The sequence below is a fragment of the Plecotus auritus genome (assembly GCF_963455305.1).
Source record: "Plecotus auritus genome assembly, chromosome: 8".
Lineage (NCBI taxonomy): Eukaryota > Metazoa > Chordata > Mammalia > Chiroptera > Vespertilionidae > Plecotus > Plecotus auritus.
The window spans coordinates 114,264,628-114,286,026 of NC_137782.1; the positions used below are offsets into that span (position 1 = coordinate 114,264,628).

At 39.9% G+C, this 21,399-nt stretch overlaps 1 protein-coding gene and 1 pseudogene across 8 annotated transcripts in view; one reads left to right on the plus strand and one right to left on the minus strand.

The window, feature by feature from the left end:
- Window positions 1–11,102: 11,102 nt before the first annotated feature.
- Window positions 11,103–12,780, minus strand: LOC308256394 (corepressor interacting with RBPJ 1-like; annotated as a pseudogene). The gene is made up of 3 exons: window positions 12,532–12,780; window positions 11,681–12,332; window positions 11,103–11,599 (listed from the first exon to the last, which is right to left on the minus strand). The product of its transcript is annotated as a corepressor interacting with RBPJ 1-like (transcript).
- Window positions 12,781–17,425: 4,645 nt separating this feature from the next.
- Window positions 17,426–21,399, plus strand: part of CHST10 (carbohydrate sulfotransferase 10) — a 47,672-nt gene continuing 43,698 nt past the window's right edge. For 3 of the 7 annotated variants that reach the window (XR_013961386.1, XR_013961387.1, XM_080683681.1), the window contains exons 1-2: window positions 17,426–17,771; window positions 19,664–19,727. The gene's annotated coding sequence lies outside the window, so the exon portion shown is untranslated. The remainder of the gene's footprint in view (window positions 17,772–19,663; window positions 19,728–21,399) is intronic. The other 4 variants (XR_013961388.1, XM_080683682.1, XM_080683683.1 and 1 more) reach the window with 2 other exon arrangements.

Genomic DNA, 21,399 nt, shown 5'->3' on the forward strand with positions numbered 1-21,399 from the left:
GTGAGTTGATATCTCATTGTAGTTTTGATTTGCATTTCCCTAATAGTAAGTGATGCTGACTATCTTTTCATGCAATCCATATGTATGACCTCTTTGGGAAAAATGTCTTTTCAGATTCTCTGCCATTTATTAATTGGGTTGTATATTTGTTGTTGAGTTGTATGAGCTTTTAAAATATTTTGGATATTAATTCCTTATCAAATGCACCATTTGCAAATATCTTTTCCCATTCAGTAGGCTGCCTTTTGGTTTTGTTGATTGTTTCCTGTGCTGCGCAAAAGCTTTTTTTGTTTGATGTAGTCCCACATGTTTATTTTTGCTTTTGTTTCCCTTGCCATTGGAATCAAATCCATAAAAACATTGTTAAGACTAATGTCAAAGAGCTTACTGCCTATGTCTTCTTCTATGGATAGGGTGTGGCAAAAGTAGATTTACAATTATGACTATGTAAAACATAGAGTTTATTCTTGTATTATTACTTATTAATTATTGTATGATTTTCCATATGAACAACTACAAACCCACTTTTGCCTCACCCTGTATTTTATAGTTTCATGTTTTATGTTCAAGTCTTTAATCCATTTTGAGTTATTTTTAGTACAACCAACTAGATGGATACTAATTATCTAACTATGTGCCACATATACAAAAAAATCTACTTATTTCTTATTTTTTCTCCTTATTTCTCCTATTATTTTTCTCCTTAGATGAATGTTTCTGACATTGTTTTCATTCTACACTTTGCTACTTTGTTATAGGACTTAAACTCAGACATAAACATATATTCCCTACAACAGCTCTATACAGATTCAGGTCTAGCTTCCACAGAATGACAGGCTATTAGTGCAGGAAAGGAACACAGAAGTCATTTAAAAACAGACTGTTTTCATATTAGAAAACTGGAGCCCAGAATTTAAGTGATTTCCCAGAGTCTACCTCAAAGCCAGAATGGAAATCACATCTCCTGTTAGCTGAGCATTCTTTCCAGCTACCATTTTGTTCACTAGATACATACAATTAAGTGAATTGCAAAATATGCAATATATATGTGATATTTTTAAAAAAACCACTGCACATCACATTTTAATAACATTTTTTATTGAGACATATTTCACATACTCTACAGCTCACTCATTGAAAGTGTACAGTTAAACAGCTAAAAGTAATCACCGCAGTCCAATTTTGGAATATTTTCATCACCCCAAAAAGAAACCCTATATCCATTAGTCATTCCCAATTCCTGATTCCCACTCCAGCCCCAGGCAACCACTAATCTAATTTCTTACTTTATAGATATGCCTATTTTTGACATTTCATATAAATGGAAGCATACAATAAAGGGTCCTTTGTGTCTGGCTTCTTTCAATTAGTATAATTTTCAAGGTGCATCCATGTTGTATCAGTACTCTGTTCCTTTTTTCTTTTCGGCCAAGTCATATTCTACTGTATGGATATACCACATTTTGTTTATTCATTCATGATCTGATGAACATTTGTGTTGTTTACTCTTTGGCTATTATAAATAGTGATATTGTGAATATTCACATTATGTACAAGTTTTTGAATAGACATATGTTTTCATTTATCTTGGGTATATATCTAGGAGTTAAATTGCTGGGTTATATGGTAACTCTATGTTTAACGTTTTGAGGAACTACAACAAGTTTTCCAAAGCAACTGCACCATTTTATAGTCTCACCAGCAATGTATGAGTGTTGCATTTCTCCACAACTCACCAACACTTGCTATTGTCTTTTTTATTCTAGCCATTCTAGGTGGTATAGGGAGGTATCTCATTGTGACTGTGATTTTCATTTTTCTACTGATTAATGACGATGAGCATCTTTTCATGTGCATATTGGCCATTTTCATATCGTCTTCGGAGAAATGTCTATTCATATCTTTGCCCATTTTTAAATTGAGCTTTTTATTATGAATTTGTAAGAGTTCTTTATATATTCTAGATACTAGTCACTTCTCAGATATGTGATTTGCAAAATTTTTCTCCCATTCTGTGGATTGCCTTTTCACTTTCTTGATCATGTCCTTTGAAGCACAACATTTAAAAAAAATTAAATTTTTTTTATTGATTTCAGAGAGGGAGAGGAAGAGAGCAATAGAAACATCAATGATGAGAATCATCAATTTGACTGCCTCCTGCACACCCACACTAGGGATTGAGCCCACAAATCCCAGCATGTGCCTTGACCAGGAATTGAACCATGACCTCCTGGTTCATAGTTCGATGCTCAACCACTGAGCCACACTGGCTGGGCCATTTTGAAATTTTTAATGGAAGTCTAATTTATCTATTTTTCTTTGGTTGCATGTGTGCTTGATGTCACATCTTAGAAACCATTTTCTACTTCAAGGTTACAAAGATATATGCCAATTTTTTTTGCTAGTTTTTTTAGTTTTAGCTTTTGATCCACTTTGAGTTAATTTTAAAATCTGGTGTGAGGGAGGTGTCTTCATTATTTTGCATATGAATATCCAGTTGTCCCATACACCATTTGTTGAGAAGATTATTCCATTTTAATTGTCTTAGCAACCTAATCTGAAATCAATTTACCATAAATGTGAGGATTTATTTCTGGACTCTTAATTGTATTCCAGTGATCTAATGTATACAGTATTCTTATACGGGTTACACATTCTTGATTATTGTAGCTTTGTAGTAAGTTTTAAGATTGGAAAGTGTTATCTCTCTGACTTGGATCTTATTTGTCAAGATTGTTTTAGCTATTAAGTTTCTTCAATTTCCATGTGAATTTTAGGATAACACTGGCAATTTCTGCCAAAAAGCCAGCAGGAAGTTTGATGAAGATTGCAAAAAATCTGTATGTCAATTTGGAGAGTATTGCCATCTTAACAATGTTAAGTCCTCTAATACATTAACATGGGATGTCTCTACATTTATTTAGGTGCTCTTTAATTTCTTTAAAAAATGTTTGTAGTTTAAAAATGTTCATAGTTTTCAAAGTATGTTTCACCTCCTTTATCAAATTTATCCCCCAAGGATTTTGTTCCTTTAGATGCTATTATATAGAATTGTTTTCTATTTTATTCATCAGTTTATATGGTCATTAGATTTCTTGTTGGTTTATTTTGATTATTATATTTAATTGTTGATAGATATGTATTTATTGCCATTTTATTATTAATATTTTTTCTCTTCTTTTTTCTCCTCTTCCCCTCCTCTTCCCATTTCGCCTCCCCCTCCTCCTCCCCTACTCATCTTCTTAAAGAATACCCTTCAACATTTCATGTAACACTGGTTTGGTAGTGATGAACTCCTTCAGCTTTTTCTTGTCTATGAAGCTCTTTATCTGATCTCCAATTCTAAATGACAGCTTTGCTGGGTAGAATAATCTTGGTTGCAGATCCTTGCTATTCATCACTTTAAATATTTCTTGCCACTCCCTTCTGGCCTGCAAAATTTCTGTTGAGAAGTCAGCTGACAGTCTTATGGGCACTCCCTTGTAGGTAACTAACTGCTTTTCTCTTGCTGCTTTTAAAATTCTCTCTTTGTCTTTAACCCTTGGCATTTTAATTATGATGTATCTTGGTGTGGGCCTTTTTGGGTTCCTCCTATTTCCTGGACTTGTAAGTCTATTTCTTTCTCCGAGTAGGGAAAGTTTTCTGTCATTATTTCTTCAAATAGGTTTTCAATATTTTGTGCTCTCTCTCTTCTCCTTCTGGCACCCTCATAATGTGAATGTTGGTACACTTGAAGTTGTCCCAGAGGCTCCTTATATTATTTTCATATTTTTTAATTCTTTTTTTCTTTTTGCTCTTCTGATTGGGTGTTTTTTGTTTTTTTTTTGCTTCCTCATATTCCAAATCATTGATTTGATTATTGGAATCCTCTAGTCTACTGTTGAATCTCTAATTATTCTTTATTTCAGCTAGTGTATGTTTACTTTCTGATTGGTCCTTTTTCATATTTTGAAATTCTCACTAAGATCCTTGAAAGTCTAAGTCCCTTGAAGCTCTCATTAAGATTCTTGAGCTACCATATAACCATTGTTTTGAACTCTGTATCCAGTAGTTTGCTTGCTCCCATTTCTTTCATTTGTAACCCATGTTTCTCTGTCTCCACATTTTGGCTGTTTCTCTGTGTGTTTCTATGTATTAGGTAGAGCTGCAATGTCTCCTGGAATTAGAATGGCCTTGTGTAGTATGTGTCCTATAGGGCCCAGTGGCTTAGCCTCCCCAGTCACCTGAGCTGGACACTCTAGGTGTACCCATGTGGGCTGTGTGCACAGTGTTGTAATTGAGCCTTGATTGCTGTTGGTGTCACTGGGAGGAATTGAACTCAAGGCCAATTGGCTGTGAGGACCAGCTGTGACTACAATGGAACAGCTGCTGTGCAGGAGACATCCCTGTGGAGCAAGACTTGCTTCAGTGGGGCTTTGGTGGTCACTGAGTCTGCCCCTTGAGTGTGTTGGTTATAATCTGGTATGGTCTGAAGTTGTCCACCTGGTGCACTGGCTTTGAGGCCTCCTGGGATGTGCAAAATCAGCCACTACCTGGGGCCACCTGGCAGGAGCTACAGAGAGGTCTGCAGATGGTTGCTACATATATTGGGCTTGGAAGTGCCCAGGCATGGCCCAGCTGTGAAGTAAGGCAAGCTGGTGCTAGTGCCAGGTCTTGGGCCACTCATTGATAGGTTTGGGGCATGCTGATGCCAGCTGCTGCTTGTTTGAGAGATTTTAGCAAAGTCTGAAGCCCGAGCCAGGACAAGCCATTCATATGGAAAATCTGCTGCAAACAGCGTGGGTGGGGCTGCAAATTGGATGGGGAAGAGTCTCAGGGAATCACCTGGGTGGAGCAGTGTGGGCCATGCTGATGGAAACTCAGATATGGCTGCCAGTCAGCTCTGTGATGGGGGAGGTCCCAGCACAGGAACAATGGCCCATGCAAACATCCACATCTGGAAAAAAGCCAACCCTGAGTTCTTGCCCTGGTGCCAGACAATCCAGTTCCTCCCCATATGTTCCTAGATTCTCCAAAGCCGCCCATTGCTGGAACTTAGAGGAAGTGGGACCATGTAAGTTCATGTGCCATCCCTTTAAGAGGAATTTCCTGGGACTCTGGCAGCCTCTGTGTCACTCAGCTGCAATCCCCGCTGGTTTTTACAGCTCTAAGTTATGGGAGACTTCTCTTCCCAGCTCTGGAACTCTGGACTGGGGTTCTGGTGTGTGGCTGGGATCCCTTGCTTCTCATGGGAGGCCTCCACAGCAGAAATATCTCTCCTGATTAAAAAAATGCCACACATGGGTGTTGGAACAGCCTGTTTGGCACCTCCACCCCTCCTACCATCTCAATGTACTTTCTCCTTCTATAGTTGTAGGACCTCCATTCAGCCAGATTTCAGGTGGTTCTAAAAGATGGTTGTTCTGTATTTTAGTTGTAATTTTGATGTGATTGTGAGAGGTATTTTCCTACACCAACATCTTGGTTCTCCTCTAGAACTGTTTTCTTAATTTCATTTTGGATTGTTCATTGCTAGTCTATAAAAATACAATTGATTTTTTATAATGGGCATACATCCTATAATTTTGTTCAACTCATTTTTAGTTCTAACAGTTTTTTTTAGTGAAGTCCTTGGGAATTTCTATATTAAAGATCATGTCATCTGAAAATAGAGATAGTTTTACTTCTTCCTTTCCAATATGAATATTGTCAACTGTAAACAAAGGTCAAATAAGTATTCCCTCACCAAAACAATTTATTTGGGAAAAAGAAAGGATTGCAACTCAGTACATACAGCCATGGGGAGCCATGTACTAAAAGAGAGCAAGAGGAAGCTGGAAGACGCTTTTTACAGAGGGGAAGAGGATGTTAAGGGGAGGGGCTGTTATAACCATAGAGCTTTGTTATAAACCTAGAGATCTTCCTGTAGGGATTTTGTGACTGACACAGGGCATGAGAGCTCCTTCCACTGGCCCTCCAGATTCCTGTCTAGGTTAAGGTCTCTGTCATAAATTTTGACAATACTTCTATTTTTTTTTTCTTGCCTAAGTGTCCTGCCTAAGTGTCCTACCTAGAACCTATAGTAAAATGTTAAATAGAAGTGATGAAAGAAAAACCCTTTTTTGTTCCTGATTGGGAGTGGGAGGGGGTTTCAGTCTTTCATCATTAAGTATGATACTTCAGTGGGGTTTTATAGATGCCATTTATCAGGATGAAAAAGTTCATGTTTTTGTTGTATGTGCTTATCATGAAGGAGAATTGAAATTTGTCAAATGCTTTTCCTGCTCCTATTTATTCTATGATTTGTCTTTTATTCTATTGATATGATATATTACATTATTCTTCAGATGTTAAAACGACCTTGCATTCCTGGGATATATCCCACTTGGTCATGGTATATAATTCTTTATATATATGGCTGGATTTAACTTGCTTGAATTTTTTGAGAGTTTTTGTCTTGTGTCTATAGTCATAAGCGATATTGGTCTGTATTTTTCTTATGCTGTCTATGTCTAGTTTTGGGATCAGGGTATTATTGGCCTCATAGAATGCATTGAGATATATTCCACCATCCTCTTCTGGTTTTTAAAAATATTTGTTAAGGATTGGTATGGATTCTTCTTTAAACGTAGAATTCAACTATGAAGTCACCTGGGCTTGGTCTTTGCTTTGTAGGAAATTTTAAAATTACTAATTCAATCTCTCACTTGTTATATATCTATTTATATTTTCTGTTACTTAGTGAGTCAATTTTAGGTAGTCTCTGTCTCTCTAGAAATTTGTCTATTCCATTAGGTTATCTAATTTGTTCGCATACAATTGTTCATAGTATTTGCTTATAATCCTTTTTGTTTCTATAGGTTTGGTTGTAATGTTCCCCCTTTGAGTCCTGATTTTAGTAATTTGATTCTTTTTCTTGGTCAGTCTAGAAAAAGGTGCATCAACTTTGCTGATCTTTTCAAAGAATCAATTTTTTGTTTTGTTATTTTCTCTATTGTTTTTCTAGTTTCTCTTATTTTCACTCTAATATTTATTATTTCTTTGTTTCTTCTTGCTGTGGGTTTATTTTGCTGTTCTTTTTTGTTTGTTTCTTAAGATGATAGGTTAGCCTTAGCCAGTTTTCTCAGTGGTTAGGGCATTGGCCCATGGACTGAAGGGTCCTGGGTTTATCTGGGGCTGCAGGTTTAATTCTCAGTTGAAGCACGTGCAGGAGGCCACCAATTCATGTGTCTCTCTCACATCGATGTTTCTCTCTTTCTGTCTCTTCCCCTCCCTTCCACTCTCTAAAAATCAATGGAAAAAAACATCCTTGGGTGAGGATTAACAACAAACAACAACAAAAGAGGAAAGGTTAGGTTGAATTTGAGATCTTTTTCTTTTATAATGTTCCCATCTGTAGCTATAAAGTTCTGAGCATGCTTTCAGTGTGTATTCCGTATGTTTGGGTATTTTGTGCTTTCCTTTCTTATTCATTTGAAAGTATTTTCTAATTTCTTGTGATTTCTTCTTATTATTGAAGAGTATATTTTATTTAATTTTGTGTATTTTTCAGATTTCCTGCTGTTGTTGATTTCTAATTTAATCCCATTGTAGTTAGAGACCATACTTCGTATAATCTCAATCCTTTAAAATTTATCGAGGTTTGTTTTACAGTTTAGCATATAGCATATATGTCTTAAAGAATGTTCTATGTACCCTTGAGAAGAATGTGTTTTCTGCTGTTATTGGGTGGGGTGTTTTAAGAGGTCTATTAGGTCTGATTTTAATATATGAGGAAAATGAGATCAAAATGGGATTTGGGGATTATTCAATGTTACATATTTAGCTGGTCACAGAGGAGGAACTATTAGTATGAAGTATGTGAAATTGCCATTCTTGAATATTAAAAACTACTAATTATCAGCAATTTCTTATAGTTCAACCTCACAGAACATAAGTCTCCTGACTCTGAAACCAGTGTTCTTATCACTAAACTAGGATATTGTATTAGGATAGGCTGTGCTGTATAAGGCATATACCCTGAACTATATCCTTGGCTTAGCACAGTGAATACTGATTTCTTGCTCATCTTATTCTGTGCAGGTACTGCAACTTTCCTCCAAATGGTGACTCAGGGATCACAGCTGCTTCCGTTCTGGAACATATGGCATGTTCTTAAGGGTGAGTCCTATAGATGGCTTAGATCAGCGGTCGCCAACTTTTTGGACCTCATGGACCACCAGTGGTCTGCAGACCACCGGTTGGCGACCGCTGCTCCAAAGGTTTCCTTAAACCAGCGGTCACCAACCTTTCAGACCTCACAGACCACCAGTGGTCCGTGGACCACTGATAGGCATCCACTGGCTTAGATAATTTCTGTGTACATCTCACTGGCCCAGTCACATAGGCCAAACATACTCTGTGTGGTCACTTTTCTTCCAAATATAATTTTCTATCCTTAGCCAAGTATATTTTAAATGTAGTCTAACCTGGGGCATGTCTGTGGTTTCTTTCCACCTCAAGAATTCACATCTTTTTGGATTTCATTTTAGGAATATTTAAAATATATTTTCAACAATTCAAAATATAAGTCTTAAAAATGCCTCTGACTTAAATTATTTTGGTGAATTTTCACAAATGTGAAGCCCTATCATATTTTAGCAAATTTAGGACACATTATTAATATATTAGAGAAAACATCTGTCCATAATTAATAACCAAAATTTATAAAGAACTTAATACCAAAAAAACAAAAAAATCCAATTAAAAGAAGAACAGAGGACCTGAATAGACACTTCTCCAAAGACGACATACAGATGGCCAAGAAACATATGAAAAGATGTTCAACATCACTAATTATCAGAGAAATGCAAATTTAAACCACAATGAGACATCACCTCATACCTGTCAGAATGGCTATCTATATAGCCTAATATGCAAATTGTCCCCTTGGGAGTTTGACCAGGAGACCAGGAGTTCGATCGCTTGCTATGAAGTGTGCTGACCACCAGGGGGTGGTGCAGAATGAAGGGAGGCCCCGTGGGCAGCTGGAAGGCTCTAATCAACCCTGATCACTGACCAGGGCTAGGGACCCTACCCATGCACTAATTTCATGCACCATGTCTCTAGTTATCAATAAATCAATAAACAAAGTGTTGGCAACAATGTAGAGAAAGGAAACCCTGATGCACTGCTGGTGGGAATGCAGATTGGTACAGCCATTATGGAAAACAGTATGGAGATTACTCAACAAATTAAAAGTGGCACTGTTTTATGACCTAGTGCAGTGGTCGGCAAACCGCAGCTCATGAGCCACATGCAGCTCTTTGGCCCCTTGAATGTGGCTCTTCCACAAAATACCACGGCCTGGGCGAGTCTATTTTGAAGAAGTGGCGTTAGAAGAAGTTTAAGTTTAAAAAATTTGGCTCTCAAAAGAAATTTCAATCGTTGTACTGTTGATATTTGGCTCTGTTGACTAATGAGTTTGCCGACCACTGACCTAGTGATTCCACTTCTGAATATATATCCAAAGAAACCCAAAACACTAATTCCAAAAAAATATATGCACTCCTATGTTCTCTACAGCATTACTTATAATAGCAAAGCTAAGGAAGCAAACCAAGTGCCCATCAAAAATGGTGATACACATATACAATGGAATATTACTTGGCCATAAAAAAGAATGCAGTACTACCATCTGTGACAGCATGAATGGACCTAGAGGGTATTATGCTAAGTGAAATAAGTCAGTCAAAGGAAGATAAATACCATATGATTTCACTTATATGTGAATCTAAAGAACAAAATAAATGAACAAACAAAATTGAAACAGACTCATAGAAACAGGGAACAGACTGATAATTGCCAGAGGGGAGGCTTGGTGAAAATGGTGAAGGGATTAAGAAGTACAAATTGGTAGTTACAAAATAGTTACAGGGATGTAAAGTACAGCATAGAGAACATAGTCAATAATATTGTAATAACTATGTATGGCGCCAGGTGGGTACTGAAAATATCAGGGGAAACACTTTGTAAAGTACATGATTCTCTAACCGCTATGACGTACACCTAAAACTAATAAAAAGTAATATTTAAAAAATAAAAATATAATGGAAAAAAACATAAAGGCCATAATAAACTCACTAGAGATATTCTGAGGACCAGAGCATGGACTCCATTCTGTTTCTGTCAGCCATCTACTGGTAAAAAATAACAAAAACGAAAAACAAAATCAAACTTTGACTTGCACAGCCATCTACTGTATAAATTGCAAAGGGAAATCAACTTGTGTGGGTTTGTGTAACCCCTGCTCTAACAACATGTCTACTGAGACGAGCCCTCTAATTAAGCAAACATTTCATAGATCTAGAACTACATACAGATGCCTGGTTATGGCCACCACAGCTTTCCTAAAGCCTTAACCAGGGTAAAATCTCATTTCAACTCTGGTAAGCATCACCTCATATGTCCATCAAGGGAGCCAAGTGCAATTTTTCAGTGGGCTCAGAAAAAGGAAATGGGATATGCTCTCTTGGTGAGTAATTTACCATTAGCTTTAAAAACCAGGGTGGCTGAGAAATAATTTCCACCCACCTCTTTCAAAGAAACCCCAAGGAAGCCTATGAGTGGCTGGTGTCCACTGAGATGGAATCAGAAACAAGGGTAATGTGGGAACTGACTCCTGCCCCAGCTGACATGGAGAATGCAGGAGCCTTTCTAAGGCATAGAAAAGGGTTGGGGAAGAGGCAAGAAGAAAAAAAAAGTCCATTTATAGCACTGACACCAAAGGACTCCAAATCCATACATGCTTAACTCAAAATAAAGAACTGGAGAGAAACTTATAAAATCTTTTCTTTCCAGAGTTTATGGTGTGTGTGTTTTTTTAAATAACTGGTATAGAGGGCAACAAAAAATACTTATCAACAGAAAATATTTTTACAGCTCCAAAATTACTTACAAATATTTGCAAAGTTCATTCTTATGAGATTCATGTAGTTTTTCCTTGATATGACAGTTTACAGATATTGAAAACTAAAACAGAGCTTTTTATTAGAAAGACAAGAGTACATATTAGCCCTTGCTAGAAAGTAGAGATATTTTTATCTCCAGCTAATTGTTACATGCAGTCTCTATTCTCTACTTCTTCATTCTCTCTGTGTCACTCTAGTATGCTCATCTCCCGAGTTTTCTCTGTGCATTTTTCCTCCTCTGTATATATCTGTGCCGTGGCTTCTGGTATCATTTCTTGTATTCCACTCTTCACTGGGACTCTGCTAAGACCATTTTCTTACCTTCCTTTGCTTGTAACTACTATGACTTCTGCTTCGGCCTCTCCTGCTCTTCTCATCTCTGCTCCAGCCTCTCCTGCTCCTTTCATTTTTTTCAGATCCTCTCTTCTTTGGACTGTGGTTATGGCTCCTAGATTTTTTGTCAAAACCAGAATAATTCCATTTGCTAGTCTCCCTAGAACTCCCTTGTTTTAAAAATCTAGGCTCTTCCTTGACTTTTTTCTTATTACAGGGATTGCTAGAAAAGTTCTTCATAAAGTTTTCTCTTCAAAGACTTGTCCTTTTCTCCTATATCACTGTTTTTCTTTCTTGAACATTTGTTTTTCTTTCTTTTCTTCTTTTGTATTTGTTTTCTTTTTTAAAATTTTTTTGGTTTTTTTAAAAATTTCTTTATTGATTAAGGTATTACATATGTGTCCTTATTCCCCCTGTATTTGTTTTCTTTGATGTCACTCTCACTGCTGCTTTCTGAAGTCTCACTGGAGGAGGAGGAGGAAGAGCAGGAGGAGGAGGAGCAGGAAGAGGGGGAGGAAGAGGAAGAGAAGGAAGAGGGGGAGGAAGATTTGTGTTTATGTTTTTTTGTGTTTATTTCTACTCTTCTGAAGCTTTTTCTTTTTTCTATCTTTTTTCTTTTTCTTGTTTTTCTTCTCAAGTCGAGCCTATTCCCTGAGAAGTTTCTGGGTTTTTTTTGGTTGCTAGTAACTTTAAAAATTTGACTTCTGGATCTTCTTCACCCTCACTTGCAACATATTCCTGTGATAAATCATTTGTGGTCAAGTTTCTCCTAAGTACATTTCGTTTCAGTGCAAACCCACTGTTTCTCATCTCCGCTATTAGCTCCGAGGGGTGCATTGATGGTCCTGAGCCATGGGTGGGAACTGAACTTGCATTGATTCCAGAAAGACCAAACAAAGGACATTCCTGATCTGTGTTGACATGACCCCACTTGTGATATTTAATGCACCTTTAATGAATCTGAATACCAAAGGGCTGATCTCGGATGTTCATGTCATCTTTGGCATATTTTTCTCGTGGCACTCCTTTCTGCCATTCAAATTTGTATTCAGTCTCTCCTGTTTCTTCTTTCTCTTTATTTTATTTTTTTTAAAAATATATGTTATTGATTTTTTACAGAGAGGAAGGGAGAGGGATAGAGAGTTAGAAACATCGATGAGAGAGAAACATATGCCCGCAACCAAGGTACATGCCCTTGACCGGAATCAAACCTGGGGCCCTTCAGTCCGCAGGTCGACACTCTATCCACTGAGCCAAACCGGTTAGGGCTCTCTTTATTTTCTTTCTTAGCTCCTGATCGGGCCTCATACATGAAATTAAGGCCATTCTTTATACATTCATCTCCCATAAGCAATCTATTATCATATGACTCTTATTCTCTAAGATATTGTTGCATTAATTCTTGTTTCTTCTTAACCTATAGTATTTTTTGTTCTGCCATCCATACTTTCTTGATATTGGATTTGGAGGTGTTATGAAAGTCCTCCTTGCACATGAAATTGGCGAAGGATTTCCCCATCTTGGAGGCTGAGCTGGAGAAAGCAGCTGCTAGGTCTGAGAGCAACATAAACAAATTCTCTATAAAATCTTAATACCACAGAATGTTCAGATGAAATGGCAAATTTCTATTCTTGAAGGATGATGGTTCTCCATATAACCCGTGCTCCCTATAAGAGGCATCTGGGTTTTTCTAAAGGTACCAATTTGATTAATGCACAGGTTTGGTTCAAACAGATGGCAATAGTTTTTGGTTAGTGGTTAACTTCTGTCATTCCCCAGTGCCACCTCCAGCTCAGGCACCTTTAGCCTTGACTTTAAAGATACACACTTGGCAGTTATGGAGGGTAAAAGAATCTGGTATATTTTTCTTTAACCATTAAGAATAGCAGTTATTTTAGAATAGCAGTTTTCAAACCCATGCACAGTTCTTAAAAATTATCAAGAAACCCAGCCTGGCCAGTGTGGTTCAGTGGTTGAACACTGACCTATAAACCAGGAGGTCATGGGTTCAATTCCTGGTCAGGGCACATGCCCAAGTTCTGGGCTCAATCCCCAGTGTTGGTCATGCAGGAGGTAGCCGATTAATGATTCTCTCTCATCATTGATGTTTCTATCCTTCTCCCCTCCTCTTTGAAATCAATAAAAATACATTTTAAAAATTATCAAGAAACCCAAAGAGTAGGAGTTTTGTCAGGAACCAGGAGCAAAGACCAAATACTAGAACAAGGGATGACCCTATCACCCCTATCATTTGGGACTTTACAAAGGTTTTAGAAGTCTCAGTCATGAACTGGAGAAAAGGCCATATATATTTTTCTTATTTTGCCACAATCAGTCTATCAGTATACCACATATTTAAAAAAAGATTGTTAGCATGACCACTGATTTCATCATAAAAATCTTTAAATATTGGGATGTTGTCAAACTCAAAACCTGCAGATGCAGGTTTTTCAAAAATTTGAATTTTCACTTGAAAGTCTGAATTTTACCATTGGCGACAAATGCTATCAGTTGTTTTTCTTGAAGTGATAGGCTCATTTCATTCATTTGGGAGAAAATTACTGCCAAATACCCAAGTTTGTGGAATCAGTTTGTCAGTTCTTTCGAGTAAAATTGGTGATGTTCCATTAAAAAAAAGCAGCTAGCTGTTTTGCATTTCAAACCATTGCCCAAGAGCTTTGCCTCCTGACAACCACCAAACCTGGGTATGCAGGAGTGACCTGTGCACTTCCCTTCCATTCTGAAGGGAACATCCTTCTGTGACACTTTGGTATGTTTGTTTTTACTTTAAGTGTATGGTGGTAACAACCAAGTCAATTTTGTTCCACTGCTTGGATTCATGCTAAGTGTTATCAGTTTTACCCACCATGACTCTTGCACCATCAGAGCAAATACCTGTATAGTGAAGACAACTAACATCCTAGTATTATTGTGAAAGTAGGTTTTTTTTTCACTTTTGTTCTCTTGCATTCAGGGAATTTTTTTTATTTCAAGAAAAACAATTTTAAGTATAATGATGTTGCATGCAATAAACATTAGTATTTCAAGAAAAATATTTTAAACATATTACCAAAACTATCTATACTAATAAAAGGGTAATATGCAAATTGGTTGGGACGCCGTCACAGTAACGACTGGCACGGGTGGGCGGGGACTTGCAGCTTTGGGGACACGGCAGCGGGGATGGGGGTGGGGGAGGCAGGCCTGGTGGAGGGTGGCCTGTACTCCCCACATGGCAGCAGAGGTGGCTGCGAGTGCTCCCAATGGCTGCTGCTGCTTGCCCAGAAGGACCACAGATTCCTTCTGCAAAGTGGCAGCAGAGCCACTCTGCTGGGAAACCTCCACACCGGCAGCGAAGGCAGGTGAGTGAGGGACAGCCCAGCAGCGAAGGAAGGTGAGGGAAAGTCCGAGCTCCACGCTAAGAGCTCCCGGCCCAACCACTCCCCACCTTGGCCTCCAGCACTGCGGGTCAGAGGTTCTGAGAAAGGCAGCTCCTTCCTGTGGTTCCTCTAACTCCCAGGCCGCCTCCATCGCCCCTCAACACCCCTCGGGTCAGGGTCGGGAATCGGTGGAGGCCTCCCGGTGTCCGGGCAACCAATGCAGGGAATTTCCTCTAGTAGTCAGACCCAGTGACCCAGGGCCAGAGGGAGACCTGCACTCTCCCCTGCAGCCAGGAGAACCCTGGAAGACACGGTCTGCCCATCACCGGATGAGCGCACCCGATTGGTTAAGCACAGGGAAGCTCACAGCCGATGGCCTGACACTTGCCCAGGGCTGGCTGCTGCAAAGGCTGAGGCTCAGCAATGAGGGCCAGGTGAGGCTCAGGCAAGCTGCAGTGGCTGTGATGGCCGTGGCTCAGGAAACCTTGTGGCCGGCAGTGGCAGCAGCAGAAGCGTGATGGAGGTGTCGCCTTCCCCTGATTGCAGGGTCACCTCCCGCAGAGGGAGGCCAGAGGCAGCAGCAGTGAGGGAGTAATGGGGCAGTGCCTTTCCCTGATTGGCCGATCACCTCCCGCAGAGGTAGGCCAGACTGCGGCTTAGGCCCGCTCCCCCTAAGCCATCAGTAGGACATCCCCTGAGGGCTTCTGGACTGTGAGAAGGGGCAGGCCAGGCTGAGGGACCCCCTCCAGTGCACGTGTTTTGTGCACCGGGCCTCTAGTACTAACATAGTATAATATCACAAAGGTTGTAGAAAATATTAAAATCTGCAAATAACAGGATTACTTCTATTATATTCTAAAATATATTTTTTTCCTCTGGCTCTATTTTGGTTCATCAGTTTATGTTGTTCATTATATTCCACAAATGAGTGAGATCATGTGATATTTATCTGTCTCCAACTGGCTTATTTCACTTAGCATAATGCTCTTCAGGTCCATCCATGCTGTTGCAAATGGTAAGAGTTCCTTCTTTTTTACAGCAGCGTAGTATTCCATTGTGTAGATGTACCACTGTTTTTTAATCCACTCATCTGCTGATGGGCACTTAGGCTGTTTCCAAGTCTTAGCTATTATAAATTGTGCTGCTATGAACATAGGGGTGCACATATCCTTTCTGATTGGTGATTTCTTGGAATATATTCCTAGAAGTGGGATTACTGGGTCAAATGGCAGTTCCATTTTTAATTTTTTGAGGAAACTCCATACTGTTTTCCACAGTGGCTGCACCAGTCTGCATTCCCACCAGCAGTGCACGAGGGTTCCTTTTTTTCTGCATCCTCGCCAGCACCTGTATGTTGATTTGCTGATGACAGCTATTCTGACAGGTGTGAGATGGTACCTCATTATTGTTTTGATTTGCATCTCTCGGATAATTAGTGACTTTGAGCATGTTTCCATCCGTCTCTTGGCCTGTTGTAGGTCCTGTGAAAGTAGTTTTGACATCGCAACCTTCAGGGGTCCACAGATCATACTTTGAGAACCACTATTTTAGAAGCCATCCTCCCATTGTAAAGATTAACTGCTAATACTTTCCTGAAGTTCATTTATAGAAATAAAAAATGGAACTGAAATAATTTGGGAAAACCCCAAGAAAAATACTCAGTTATTTTAGTCATCAAAGTGCAAGCCCCTGGAAAGAACTATTATCTTTTAATATTTGAACAGTATCCTGGGAATGCAATAAATAATAATAATAAAAATAATAATAATGAAAGTAGCTTATGTTTGTTGTAAGGTTCACTACTGGGGAAGAACTGTGCTATGTACTTAAAATGCAGTATCTCCATTATTCTTTTGCAAATTCTGAGGTAAATGCTATATAATCCCATTTTCTGGCCAGAGAAAGGTAAAAGAAGACAGGATCACAAGACAGATGTGGGTTTGAACTCAAGAAGTCTAATTCCCAGAGCCTGGGCCCTTAAATCCTGCATAATATTCCATGTCACATCTAAGCTCCAATTTTACTTACTGTGCTTCTTCCATATTTGTGGGCCCATTTAAATCCTCAAGAGAAAGGAAATGTCTCATGTTGACCATAGTGCCCAAAGGGCTGAATATTTTGATATTTAGGCCAAGTAAAACCTTTTGCCATTTTAAACTATGCTGGATTAAATTTCGCATTAAAAGTGAAATCTTAAAAGACTGTGCCCCACTGATATATTTAACTAATTGAGGAGGGAACCAACAGGGTAGACAAAAACAAAACAAAAAAGCTGTTTTCTTGAATGCTTAACAAAAATTTGTGTTTGTGTGCACATATCTATATTACCCCGTTTGCTAAATAGATATAGAATAGTTAGGTAGTTAACAAACATGTAGGTTATATCAAAACAAAACTACTTTACCTTTTCCAGGGCAATGAAACCTCTAACACTTTTGGGAGTGACTTCCATACCAGGTTCTAAAATCCTGCTGTCTCATGCACTTCTGCAGGTTAAGTTACAACTAGCAACTTGTACTTTTTAATCCCTTCACCTTGTACACTTGAAACGAATATATTATTTTATATCAACTGTAATTGAAAAAAATTTTTAAAGTTTGTAGTTAGAACTCCACAAGACTGTGCACTGTTCTGGGCTTTCTCAGTTGTTTATTAATCAACTCTACCTTGACAACAAAGTTAAATCCCCCGACTGGCTGCCGCGGTGGCGGGGCAAAGTCCCTCTGCTGCGCCACCTCCGGCCTCTGTCCGCGTCTGATCGGCCCGGAAGCGCGCGCCCGGTGGGACGGCGGCGGGTTCGCGCACGGAGGAGCAGGCGGCGCGCGCACGTCGGGTTGGCGGTGTGAACGCGCACAGCCCGCGGGTGGCACGTACAGACGCGTACAGACGCGCGGGGGCCGCGGGAGCCGCGGGGGGCGGTGGCAGCCTCGCCCCCCGAGAGGGCCTGGCGCGTGGGGCTTCCTCTTTCCGGCGCTGCGGCCGGCTCTTCCCGGGCCAGGCGGCGGCGCGGGACCTGCGGGCGGGCGGGCTTCCCGCTCTGGACGCCGGGACCCGCGCCTTTCGCCCCCAGACCCGGAGGCCGCGCTCAGCTTCGCGGAAGAGCCGCGGAAACGCTCCGGCTCAACGGAGGGTGAGCTCGGGGCCCGGCCGGGGGTTGGTTCCACAGATGTCCACGCCCGACCCCCACACCACCCGGGTGGACTGATCAGGGTGAACCGCCTTTTCTTTGCGAGCAGCATCCCAGTATTTGGCGACGTGAGGACCTTCCTAGTTGGCGGGTTTCATAGGGAGAACCTTCCTCGCGTTCGTTATAGCGATGAGGCGGCATCCTCCCCGCGGGATGCTGGGCTCACTGGAATTATGGACACTCGGTGATCTGTCATTTACTTCTTTCATCCTTGGCTGAGATTTTGCATTAGTAACTGCGGGCGGAAAGAGGAAGAAAATGTTCCACTTGGGTGCAGGGAACATGCAGGGATGAGGGGCCATGTGCAGCCTTTTTTAAGTGCACAATTTTGGTGGGTGGGCTGAAAGGGAAGGTTGCAAATGCAGTCTCCTTTCAGCCAGGCTCCAGAGTGCTCTCAGCTCTTCTTTTGACAATCCAGAGGCCTGTCAGAAGTTGAGGTTGAGGCATCCATTTCTGCACTTCTGGCTGGGAAGATGAACCAGGTTTTCCAAAGCTGTCGTTTTTGTTTTCCAAGTCTGCCAAAGGCTGAAGGGGCCCACCTTGAACAGAAAACAGCGCGGCCAGGTTCTGGTTAGCTAAGCGGGAGCACTGTCATAAAGGAGTTTTTGTCTGAAAAATCCAAAGTCTGGAGCTTTGAGCCATGAAAGGTTGGGTACTGGTCAGTTTTAACTGCCAGGGTGAGAAATGTCCCAGACATTTTTTAAATTAGGCAGCTGAGTTTAGCTCCTGCTTGCTGATCTCCAGCACCTACATTTACCCTTTTCAGTGACTGGGTGAAAGAGGAAAGAAACAAAGCGAGAAGTGGTCTTCTCCATTTTCCCCTTAAAATGAGGGCATAGTCCATCTTGGGTTAAGAGGAAAAGAAAACTCGTTTCATCTTTTCTCTCGACCCTGAAGAAAAGAATCTCAAAGAAATACCGGAGAGAAAAATTCTCTCCCTACCTGGAGTGAAAACTGAAGTGCTTACAAAACTGAACAAAGAAAGGAAAGAATTAGTACACATTGCAGGCCATCTGCATTTATAGGCAGGTCATTTTTCAGATGCTTGATGTTATACAATAAAAAGGTGGGAGAGAGCCAGAAATGGAAACCAGGGAGAGAGGTGAATGCAGGGCCTTAGAGATTGCAGCAGCCAAGAGAATCTGTTTTCTCTTGATACTGGTCTGGAAGAATCTGGATGTGAGTACATAAAGCTTAATCTTTTTATCTACGTAACATAAAACTGATTTTAATGTTCACATTGAGTTTTTAAGAGTTGAGGGAAGCACAGCCAGACTGTGCCACATGCCTCCCAGGCAGCTTGGGCTGTATTGTGTGTCAAATGAATTGTTTATTTTGCCATGTAATTCTGTTAAATATTGTCAAATCTGTAATCTCCCTAATTCCATGAGTGTTATTTATTTCTAGTTATTCATTCATGATATGACATTTGACTAGAATTTGCTAGGGTGTTAAAGCTTGGAGAAATGCAAAACCCAGGGAACACCTTGCATTGGAAGTTTTGATCATCTTACACAGGAATTCTTTATCCAATATCAAATATATAAAACAGGTATAATAGGATTTGATTATTTTTGCTACAAAACATTTCTTTTTTCATACTACATTGCAGGTCATTTTTTAAAATAGTTGGCATTGTTGGTACATTTAGAATGCTTGTTCACTTACCAAGAAATCCAAGTATTACCCACCTCTATAAGAAACCTGTTGTGCAAAATGTACTTGAATAATCAAAGTGGTTATCCACTTTGTATAAACCAAGTTGTGTTAGTAAGTTGATCTTGTCACTTTTAATGGTGCTTATTGGTTTTAAAATTTATCCTATACATTGACAGGAGGAAGCAAGAACCTTGGGCAAAGTAAATACTGCTGGGAAATGTGGACCCCAGGCCTCAGAAGGTACGTGAAGGAGAACATGAGCTCACTAGTTAGTTTGAGATTTGCGTCATTTTGTACTCTTACTACCTCCTTTCTTACTCATGTGGAGATTTTAGGAACATTAAAACTCTTCAATAAGAGTATGTACATATATATTTTGAAGAAATGTTTTCTTAAATATAATATGAACTGGAGATTAGTTGAGTTTAGTACTTGCTAAGAGGAGTGCCTGACATGCAGTGAGCCCTACACAGGTATTTGCTAATGATTTGTTCTTTATTATTATTCATGAGAATCTGTCTTAACCTCACATCCGTCCTGAGTTAGGACAGATGTGACTAGATGAGCAGTCATTGTAAGATGGTAAATTGTAACGATGGCCAAGTAGACACAGGAAATTTCTGAACTTAGACTGAGAGAAACCCTATCTATGAATCTAAAAATCACAGTTACCATAATAAAACTTTATATATGTTATGATCATATGCAATGTTTTATTTTATTAAGTTGTAATTTAGTAATTTTACCGATTAGGTAATACATTTTAGTTCAAACTCAAAGGTCTGAAAAGGTTAACTTGTTTGTAGAATGTCCCCCATTGTTCTAGCCCTCAGCTGTCTAGTTATCCTTCTTCCTGTGAGTCCTCCCAGGCTATCAGTTTCTTGTGCATAACTGGATTATTTTTGTACAGTTTACTTTAGTGTCTAGATATGTTTTGGGAGAATGTTTTAAAAACTGAACCCTAGACACATGGTCTTTCCCCTGGGGTTCGTGTATGATGGGGATGGGGACCAGGAGCTTCCATCTTAGTAAAGGGCCATTGACAGGATTCTTCATTGGTGTTCATTCCATGAGGGACATGGGTCTCCTTGCTGCTCTTGGGATTCTGGGATCCAGCCAAGTTCTTTATCCAGGTGGCTGTATTATTTGTTTCCTCACTCTGCTCTGCCTCTTCTCAGCATCATACCCTACTAGAGGCCTTCCCTTTGTCCCTTACTCTTCTTTGTTACTATCAGTGGCATCGTGTGCCTATCCCTATACATAGGTGTGAACCAATACATTAATGGCTCTGTTTGTTTATGTCTTGTCTTCCTCTGTTAGCACCAAGCACCATGCGAGCAGGGAGTGTGTATTGCCTTACATATCCCCAGGACCTAGAAAAACTCATGGCCTAGAGTAGGCCCTTTGTAAATATCGCTGAATGAATGACATTTGGGAAAAAGCTGTTTTAAACAGTTGGATGGGCTTATTTACCACAGGACTTTTCAGAACCTTTAATAAGCAAATGTGCATGGCAGAAGTGGAGCATGGCAGGTGGGAGTCAAGCTCTTCGGCACAAATTCAGAAAGGCTTTGTGCTTTTGGGTAACAACTCAAATACTGAGGGGAAAAGCCATTGGCAGGAATGTGATTGGCAGCTGAACAAAATGGGTTTACAAGCATCATTTTGAAAATGTAGGGAAGGGAGAATTTGCATCCAAAGATGGTAATACAGGCATACCTTATTTTATTGAGCTTTGCTTTTTGCACTTCACAGATGTTGTGTCTTTTATAATTTGAAGGCAAGACCCTCCACCAACAAAGAGATTATGACTTGCTTTATTGCAGTACTCACTTTATTGAGGTGATCTGGAACTGAACCCACAATATCTCCAAGGTGTGCCTGTACTAGTACCAAATCCATTGTTAGTAAT